At 49.3% G+C, this 9,792-nt stretch overlaps 1 pseudogene; it reads right to left on the bottom strand.

Moving 5' to 3' along the window:
• Positions 1-2,212: 2,212 nt before the first annotated feature.
• Positions 2,213-8,140, bottom strand: Rps7-ps18 (ribosomal protein S7, pseudogene 18; annotated as a pseudogene).
• Positions 8,141-9,792: the final 1,652 nt, after the last annotated feature.

Here is a 9,792-nt window from a genome sequence, read left to right as displayed (position 1 = left end):
GTATGAGCTCTGCTGTTCAGAAAGTTGTTGGGAAAGGCAAGGTCACACTCTCCTCTGGGAGTCTGGGAAAAACTGAGATGTGTACCAGTTTGTTTTAGCCCAAAGAGACATGCATCAGACTCTGCCCTCCAGAACTAGGAAGTCGTAGAGATGTGATGGTTTGAGTGAAAACGGCCCCCATAGGTCCAGAGGGAGTGGCTCTATCAGGAGGTGTAGCCTTGTTTGAGTAGGTGTGGCCTTAATGGAGGAAGTGGTCATTGGCAGTGGGTGGGGGTGGGCTTTGAGGTCTCAGATGCTCAAGTCAGGTCTAGTGTAGCATTCACTTCCTACTTCCTGCCGATCCAGATGTAGGACCCTCAGCTCCTTCTCCAGCACCATGTCTACTTGTGTGCTGCCATGCTTCCCGCCATGACAATATCGAACTAAATTTCTGAAAGTATAAGCCAGCCCTGATTAAATGTTTTCCTTTTTTAAGAGTTGCTTTTATAAATGTTTTATGTCTTTCCTTTATAAGATAATGGTGTCTCTTTACAGCAGCAAAACCCTAACCAAGACAAGAGATATGTTGCAACATGAAGTTAACCCTTTCCTGCTCATTCTGTGTTCACCGAACCTATTCACATCTCCTGTCCTTCCGGGAACTACGCCTGCCACTCCACCTTTCTCTCTCATGGGAACAGCCTGTGTCCTCAGTTTGAAGGAGGACCTAAGTCTTCTGAACCTTGTGCCCTGTGTGGCTGCCTCTGATCCTTAGGTCTGAGCTTGAGGCATAGGCAACAGCTCCGGCAGGCCTAAAGGTGCAATCCAGCCATTTCTCAGGGATAGAAGTTATGCAGCTGATCAGGTCTCTGTTGATGGGGAGCATGTGGTTGTCATGGTAAGCTATTGGTGGTCAGGTAAAGGCTACACTGCTATGCATCAGAATAGTTCTACTTAAAATTCTGAGGTGGGTGGAACAGAAATGGAACCCCAAGGCTAAGGAGGAAGCTCTTGGGGATTCATAGTGAGTACAAGAGGCCAAGATAGGACATTTGCGTTGGAGTCTCTACCCCTGGGCCTATGAGGACTGCGCTACTGAGCGCTCTCTCAAGACTTTGCTGTAGCCAGATCTAGTAGTACATGGGGTGCTTGCTGTGGCTTTTAAGTTTGATTAGGGCCCTCAAGGTCAAGGAGAGGAATCCACTCAAGCCATCCATCCAATGGGCATGAGAACAAGTAAAGCATCAGTCACTAGAGTGAGTGGAAGGAAAGCAGGTGTTCTCAAGGCCAAAGCAAAGGATACTGGGTTCTTTTTGTGAGATGTGTTTTCATGTTCCTTAAGCTCCCTGTATAACCAAGAATGGTGGTGGCCTTTAATTCCTGATCTTGCTTCCAACTTGCAATCACTAGTATTCCAAGCGTGTGCCACCATGCATGGCTTACATGACACTGGAAACAGAGCCCAAAGCCTTGTGCACCCAAGGCGAGCACTCTACTGAGCTACATTCTCGGCTCCAATCCTGGATTCTCAGTGCTCACCCCGCCCCAGCCCCAAGGCAGAGTGTACCAGGCTGATCTCTATCAATTTCCCTCTAGATTTGAAGAACTCAGGACTCTGAATCATGTTGAAGACAGGAGGCCCGGACTCAAAGGTACCGAGAAGCCCTGAAACTTCTCGCAGGATTTCTCCAGGTCAAAAGCAAAACGCAGTCAGGACGCTGAGTCTAGTGGTGGATTCTGCAGGCAGAACCTGCTCTTGAGATAAAGAATGGTGAGGCCAAGCAGGGCGGTGGTGGTGCCTTCCTTTAATCACAGCACTTGGGAGGCAGAGGCAGGCGGATCTCTGAGAGTTCAAGGCTAGCCTGGTCTACAGAGCTAGTTCCAGTACAACCAGGGTTACACAGAAAAACCCTTATCTCAAAGAACCAAAACCCAAAATAATACATACATACATACATACATACATACATACATACATACATACATACATACAAACAAACATACATACATACATACATACATACATACATACATACATACATACATACATACAAATACTAACAAGCATGTGCATCCAAAATCTTCCAAAAGCTGAGGACATCAGGATTACATCCCCAGGAGAGCTGAATTTTAAGGTGATGATAACTTTCTATTACCACAAATCTCCACGGACTTGGTGGCTTAACTTAGGACTTCCTAGTTGTGGAGGACAGAGTCGTGACACACAGGCTAATGGAGACAGCATATCTGGGAAAAGGAGACAGCGGCTTAATCAAGGCCAAGAAGCATACGCCAAGCGTTTTGTGTTAGACAGAGACTGAGAAGTTTATTCAAGGTCCCTGAAGCCTGTGTACTCAGGATCAGAAAGAAAAGTGCATTCAGAAACATGTAGAAAATCTTGAAGTTCCTGACAATCTCTCTGTATACCCACCCCCCCCAGTATGAGCTGTGAGACTACCCAAAAAGGATGATTTTAAAGACATGGACCAGCCTTTGGTGGCACACACCTTTACTCCCAGCACTAGGGAAACTGAGGCAGCGGATCTCTGAGTTCGAGGCAGCCTGGTCTACAGAATCAATTTCTGGATAGAAATCCTGTCTCCAAAAACTAAAACAAACAATCAACAAACAAACAAACAAAACCATGAAGTCTAACAAAGCCTCAAGCTCAGATAGAACAGAAATACCAGTTCAGGGTAGCAAGAGCTAAAATCAAAGAAAAACAATGCAGACGTTCACTGTGACCCATCCTTCTAACAAACTTCCACATCTCACTTTTCCTTAGTCACTAACCCAGCTTTAGCCATTCCCTGTTCCCTCTAGGGAGAGTCCCTGAGGCCACTCCCCTGGCTCCTGTTTTGTTTCAGTGTGACTTCCTGTCTGTCTTTAACTCTGTCCCAATCCCATCAGGAGCCAGGGACTAGGACACACTGGTCACCCCCACCCCACCCCTTAAAGGACCTAGGTAAACACTAATCATAAGATTAAAGAATGGTCCTTAATTATGACAGAAGCATTGTTGTATTTCCTCTCCCACTGAAGATCCAGCTGCTTGGGTTCCTTAATGGTAGGACAGTCCAAGTTTGTCTTTAACAAGAGGTCACCTTCGACAGGCCTGCGGGGGCTCTGCTAACCTGTCTAAGTTTGGAGGGGTGGACTGTGGATTCCCTGGGTCAGCAGGACGTTGCTGCATGGACTGTCCAGTACTGATGTCATGCCAGCCAACATTGTAAGCTGCCCCTTTGCCTGTTCAAAAATAGGTACAGAGTACCAAATGACTCTATTTCAGGGACAATGTCATACCCCTACATAGAAGGGTCTTCTCTTCCGTGACAAAGGCCTCTTGGCTAGCAGAACCAGAATCTAAGAAATGGGAATCTAATTCGGTAAATCTAGGGTAGGGAAGAAGCTATGCTTCTGCTGTTAGCAAAGGATTCAGCAGCATCTAAGCTGGCTGGGTGTACCTGACAAACCAGCCTCCCACAGGCAGCCCCAGGATGGAGGCCCCAGGATCACTTCCCATCATTCCACAAAGCCAGTTGCTTCTGAGATGAGCTTCCCGACGAAAGATTGCTTGAGCTTCCCCTGTGGATTCATTCGTACAGAGAAGGGACTTATGTCAGATTCAGTGCCGTGGGGGAAACAGTGTGGCTAAGAATCACTGAAACTCATAGGTGGATTGTTTAAAACAAACCTGTCAGGCAGGGAAAGGCATAGATCCAGCTAGGACTTGTCCCCTCCCATTCAAAAATAGGAGTCAAACGCACCATCATGTAAGCTGGCTGGACTCCCAGATTCAGGGTGCTTTATCCTGGGGCCCAGGGGCACTGTTGCTGCCAAGTAAGACGAAGCGACCGTCATTTCAACCTTCGCCCATTGCCCACAGTGTACCTGGGAGTCCTCATGATAGTAATGACCAGCTCTCAGCGTCTCAGCCCTCGGAACCCAGCTTAGTGATAACACATCTTCCGTCTAGTCCAAAGGCAGGGGTCTACTGCGTTGTCTCCCACACCTACCCAACCCATCACTCGCTACTCCCAGGCATGGTCCTTACAGATGACCCTGCCCTTCTGCCACAGACAAAGCAAGAGGACTGGAACCCAGCACTAGCCAAGGCCTATGGTTTCTAGTCATGCCTAAGGAGGTGACTACAGGAGGTGAGACACATTTGACCCAGACCCCAATCTACTTCTAGCAGGTAGGTTTTTGTAAGCTTTGGGGAATCTTAATATTGACTTAGGCCTGGGTATATTGTCCAACTCTCCCTCAAGAGCTCTCAGAGCCAACAGCTTAAGAAAGGGCTTCTGGGCACTGCTCTTGAACAAATGGTGTGGCAGTAGGACTGTCTGCAGTGATGCTGTGAAGACAAGGGCTCTCTGTGCTGCTCCAGACAGGGCCTACCAATGAGGTGCATGCAGAAACCCACATCCCACAGGTCATGAGAGTTTCTGATGTGGCTGGCGTCCATGAACCATAACAAGACCATGGAGCCAAAGGAAAGGACACAGATGTCTGTTCTGATGGACAGGAGTGAGAAGGCTGCAGGCTGCAGGCTGGAAGCTGGAGTCTTTTCTTCCTCCTCCTCCTCCTCCTCCTCCTCCTCCTCCTCCTCCTCCTCCTCCTCCTCCTCCTCCTCCTCCTCCTCCTCCTCTTCTTCTTCTTCTTCTTCTTCTTCTTCATCTTCTTCTTCTTCTTTCTCCTTCTCCTTCTCCTTCTCCTCCTTCTTCTCTTCCTTCTCCTTCTCCTTCTCCTTCTCTTTCTTTTCTTTCTTTCTTTCTTTCAACTATAAATGACACTTTATTCAGTCCTTTTCTTTACAACTGAAACTCTGGAATTCAAAATTAACATCCTTGCCTGTGAGCTTCTTGTACACACCAGAAGGTTCAACCTTGTGCTCCACGTTGTTCTGTTGTGCTTTGTCTAAATGAACTTTCATGAGCCTGCTGCCGTCCAGTTTCACACGGATCCTCTGACCCACAATGTCACTTGGGAAGACCAAGTCCTCAAGGATGGCGTCGCACACTGCGGCCAGGGTGCGGCTTCTGGGGCGCTTTTGCTAACTTTTCCTACGGCTTTTCTGGGTTGGCTTGGGCAGAATCCTCCTCTGTGCAATGAAGACTACACACTTCCCACTGAACTTTTTCCCCAACTCACAAACTAGCCGGACTTGGATTTTTCTGGAAAGATTTCAGTTGAGGAACTGGGACAAAAATTATGATGGCTTTCCGACCACCACCGACTTCGATTTCCTTTGCCGCGGTGATGTTGAGTTCCCACAGCTGCGTCTTCAGATCTGAGTTCATCTCCAGCTCGAGCAGCGCCTGAGAGATGCCAGACTCAACTCGTCCGGCTTCTCGCCATTGGGCTTCACAATCTTGGTGCACAAGCTAACATGGCTTCGTGCTTACGGAGTGCTGACTTAGAAAGAGGCACAGCTCTCTCGAGAACAGCTCATATCTGGAGTCTTATTTCTACTGCAGATTTCCAGTCTATGTGTGGCAACCTCAACCTCAGAGTCCAGGAGGAATAAACAAGCTCTGGTGTGCACCCGAGCACACAGTCAGTCCTTTAAGGACAAGTGGCTTGACCTTGGAATCCATTCCAGGTACTAAACACCCTCAACTACCCTGTGGGCCAGACTAGCCAAACTCACCAAGCTCACCAAGTCTCCTCAGAATTTCTATCTCCCCACTTACCCTAGATACCTACCCTGAAAGGACAAGTCAAATCCTTATAGAAGCTTTTGCTGCTGCCGCAGGCTTGAGGAAGGTGAGCAGTCCTTTGTCACTTTCATGGCTACTCCTTGGCTGTGTCTGCTGTGTTCCATACTGCTCATGTTAAATTCAGTGGCCGGATGTGATGTTGGCCAGCTGGAGAGCCTCCTCTGACCAAAGTCCTCAGGTCTGCTCTCTGCTGAGGTCTGCGTGCCCATCAGCAGCCTCCACGGGAGGCCGATAGTCTTGACATCAGTTCGAGCTCAGCCTCTAAACCAAGTTCTGGGTTAAGTAGGAGCACACCATGGCTTTGAAGAACCTCCTCCAGATGTTCTGGGAAAGCCCAGTATAATCTCTCATTGCTGCTAAAGCATCAGGGAACTTAGCCCCACTCATGCCTCTGCTTGGTTCTGAAGAACACATGGGTTGGAAATAGGAAGCCCAAGCCAGTACCTCCTCCTCCTCCTCCTCTTCCTCTTCTTCTTCCTCCTCTTCTTCTTCCTCCTCTTCATCTTCCTCCTCCTCTTCATCTTCCTCCTCCTCTTCATCTTCCTCCTCCTCTTCCTCCTCCTCCTCTTCCTCCTCCTCCTCTTCCTCCTCCTCCTCTTCCTCCTCCTCCTCCTCTTCCTCTTCTTCTTCCTCATCTTCCTCCTCCTCTTCCTCTTCCTCCTCCTCATCTTCCTCCTCCTCTTCCTCTTCCTCCTCTTCATCTTCCTCCTCTTCCTCTTCATCTTCCTCCTCTTCCTCTTCCTCCTCTTCATCTTCCTCCTCTTCCTCCTCCTCCTCCTCTTCTTTCTCCTCCTCTTCCTCCTCCTCCTCCTCTTCCTCCTCCTCCTCCTCTTCCTCCTCCTCCTCCTCTTCTTCTTCCTCCTCTTCCTCTTCCTCCTCTTCCTCCTCCTCCTCTTCCTCCTCCTCCTCCTCCTCTTCTTTCTCCTCCTTCTCCTCCTCCTGCTCTTCCTCCTCTTCCCCTTCTTCCTTACCTGTGAGTCTGGCCATATAGAGGGTTGGGCTGTTCTCAGCAGCAGCAGCAGCAGCCTTCTTGGCTCTTCCTAGGAGTAACATCAACCTTCATGCTTCTCCCCCAACACTTCTGTTGTCCCCTGGGAGCCTCAGACTGAGAAAGGAGGTGCCTATCCTGCATTTGGGGGGCAGTATTTGTTTTGGCTTTTGCCAAAAGGAGCTGAAAGCAGATGCAATAGCTTAGAAAGCCCATATTCAGATCTGCCTTCTGCTAAATCAAAGGTTCTCCAGACCCTTGCTGCTGCTATGTCATGAGACACCGAGCTCCCAATAGGAGCTAAAAACCACAGTGTCCAGCAAAGAGGCCCAAAACTTCTCTTCAGACAAGGACTGCCCCCAGAAGCCTGATCATTTCTCAGACTGTTGCAGTGTTAAGAAGCCAACTGTCACTAAGGACAATCATCAGCGGGTCTTAGAGGACCCTGAGACAAGTGAACCCAGGTGTCTCAAGTATGATCAAAACAAAACAAAACAACCCTGTCTCAGGCCCAGTAATGTTCATGTCACTTCAGTGAGTGTCGCTCATGCCACAGTCAACATTCTGTTCCAGAATGTTCCAGCCCTTGGAACTTCGAGCAGTAACTAGTCAGTACCCTCTGCCCCTTCCCCTTGCTTGGTGTTCTTTTCCAGTTGCCATCTTCTCCAGAAATACATTCCCCTAGATACGGGGACCCTGGCATCTTGTTGCCCATGCTAGGACTCCGTAACCTGGTCTAAGCAAATCCTAGGATTGGTACTTGAGGACATTGGCAGAGGTCCCATCTCCCCAGAGCACTCTAAGCCCATTTTGGAAGGCTTTGAGAAAGCCCCTTCTATTTGGGTGGAGATGTATACATATGTAGCCCTTGCCACCCCTTTGTTATACAGGGAAGACTATCTCACCCCATGAGGCTATGAAAAGGACAGAGAGCCCAAGGATACACTGTGGGCACAGGAACATCAGTCTATTCTCCTTTGGCATGGTAGCAACATAAAAACATCTGACTGCTAGCTAAGGCCAGCCACCACATGGAGCCCTCTCTGTCCCTGTTCACTGGTGTCCCTGGAACAGCTCAGTGGAGAGCTCAGCTGCTGGGGCACAGGAACTACCCAAGCCCCATCATTAGAAGGATGCCTGGCACCGAAAGTGAAGCTCCCTTTCTCTGCCAGCACAGGAGGCTTTATCCTTACTCCTTGATAGACAGGGAACAGTCCACTGTGAGACTGCTACTATCCACATGATCACTGGATGCCCAAGAAGCCAGCCTGTTCTTGACAAGAAGCTCCGACATCTGGACCAGCAAGATGACGGTCATGGCTAATGCAGCACAATCCAAAGGAACAAGAGTCAGATCTAGAACCATAGGAGCAGCCTCAGAGGCAACATCATCAGAGCCCTGGCACCAGGGCAGAGACAAAAGGATGTCAAAAACGTCCAAAAGGCTCATGGCCTCTTGAGAAGAGCAAAGATGTCCCTAGCAACATGTCCTGGTGGCAGAGTAAGGATAGAAAGTACCAGAACACAGAATGGAGACCAAGACCTAGTCCCAGGACATGCACACCTGTAAGAAACAGGCAGGGCAGTTGGAAACATGCACGGAAGAGGGAAAGAGGAGAGACAGCAGGGGACATGGAGTCAACTGTCCCTGAGTGTACCAGGGACATATTTGATAGACTTGTGAGAACACACCGACCTGGCCCCCGTCAGTATAGCCAGAGATCTCTCTGCATTGCTGTTTCTAACCAAAACTTCAATGGGGCCATCTAGCACTGAGTCAAAATGGCTAAAGCAAAGTTAACTAAAAGGCATGACCTTAGCAATCACTGGCCCCAAGCCGGTAGGCCCAAGGACAGCTGTGTAGAGCCAGAAGCCCCATTGTGCCACCAGGTCTCCTCCCCTCTCCCCACCCCACTCCTGTTACCAATATCCAGGGACCCCTGAGCCTTGATTCACAGGCATAGGATACCTCCCAAGCCAATTCAGGACTTCTCTGGCTTGTGCCTGTGTTATAGCCCTGGGCTGTCACACACCACCAATGATCTGTTACTCATTACCTCCAGCTCCCCAAAGACAAGCCTTAAATTCTCTTTATACCTCCAGGTTTTAGCAAATAGAGTTAGCACGGCAGTTGGATTCCAGGAGGCCTTGTTCAGGTTGGAAGGGTGAGCAGACCCAGAAGTGACATATTCCACGGTGATGATCCGGAGGTGTCTGGGACAGTACACAGGGCTTCCTAAGTGCCCTTGACTATTGAGTGCAAGCAGAGTGAGGAGAATAGACAAGAACATCCCCCCAGGAATAATTACAGCTAAGCAACGGGACCTAAGCTATGGTCTGTACCCAGGTAAAGAATGAGCATGTGTTTTCTGTGAACGCACTGGTCCCAGCAGCTCCTCAGCACGGAGAGAGCACGAGAGAGGCACAACGCCATTCACCGCCTTGAGTCAGAAGTGACATGGCTTCCACTCACAATCAAGCTGACAGTTGTTAATAAGACAATACTGCAAAGGGAACAGCAGCACTATCACACTGACCGATCCTAAGCAAGCTCTCAGGGACCTGCCGGGGATGGCGATGGTAGTCTTATATCCACAGTAGCTGTCAGTTGTTCAGGGATACAAGAATAGCAGAGCTTTCTGGAAGCCAACAGTTTCATGAACAGCTACTAGTATTTCTTCTTGGACACTGCTTGTCAACACCAGGGTGTGACCTTTTGGAATGGCATGCCAAGCCCAACTAATCTAAAGGGGACACCCATCTCAGCCTCCAACCGAGAGATCAACTGTCCCAGAGCACTCTGTCAGATCCTACAGCCTGACAGAGCCCCCCACCCCCGCAACACCTCCTTTGAGATTTGGCCTCCCAAGCCATGGTTACACACTGCTGTCCTCCACAGTTTCCTCTGGAATGTGGACCATGTGGCCCCATCCCCACTGTGTGTACCGATGAGTCGGTGCTGCCATGAGGATTTCCTGTGTGGCTAGAGAGTGAGAACCCACAGTCTGTCCTGAGCACAACCTGTTGCAAAGCACCTGTCTGCCAGGGGAAGTCCTGTGGGAACCAGCCAAGGAGAACGGAAATGGCAGAACTGCTGAAGAG

The sequence above is a fragment of the Rattus norvegicus genome, chromosome 20 (assembly GCF_036323735.1).
Source record: "Rattus norvegicus strain BN/NHsdMcwi chromosome 20, GRCr8, whole genome shotgun sequence".
Classification (NCBI taxonomy): Eukaryota; Metazoa; Chordata; class Mammalia; order Rodentia; family Muridae; genus Rattus; species Rattus norvegicus.
This window is presented reverse-complemented; position numbering and strand designations above follow the sequence as displayed.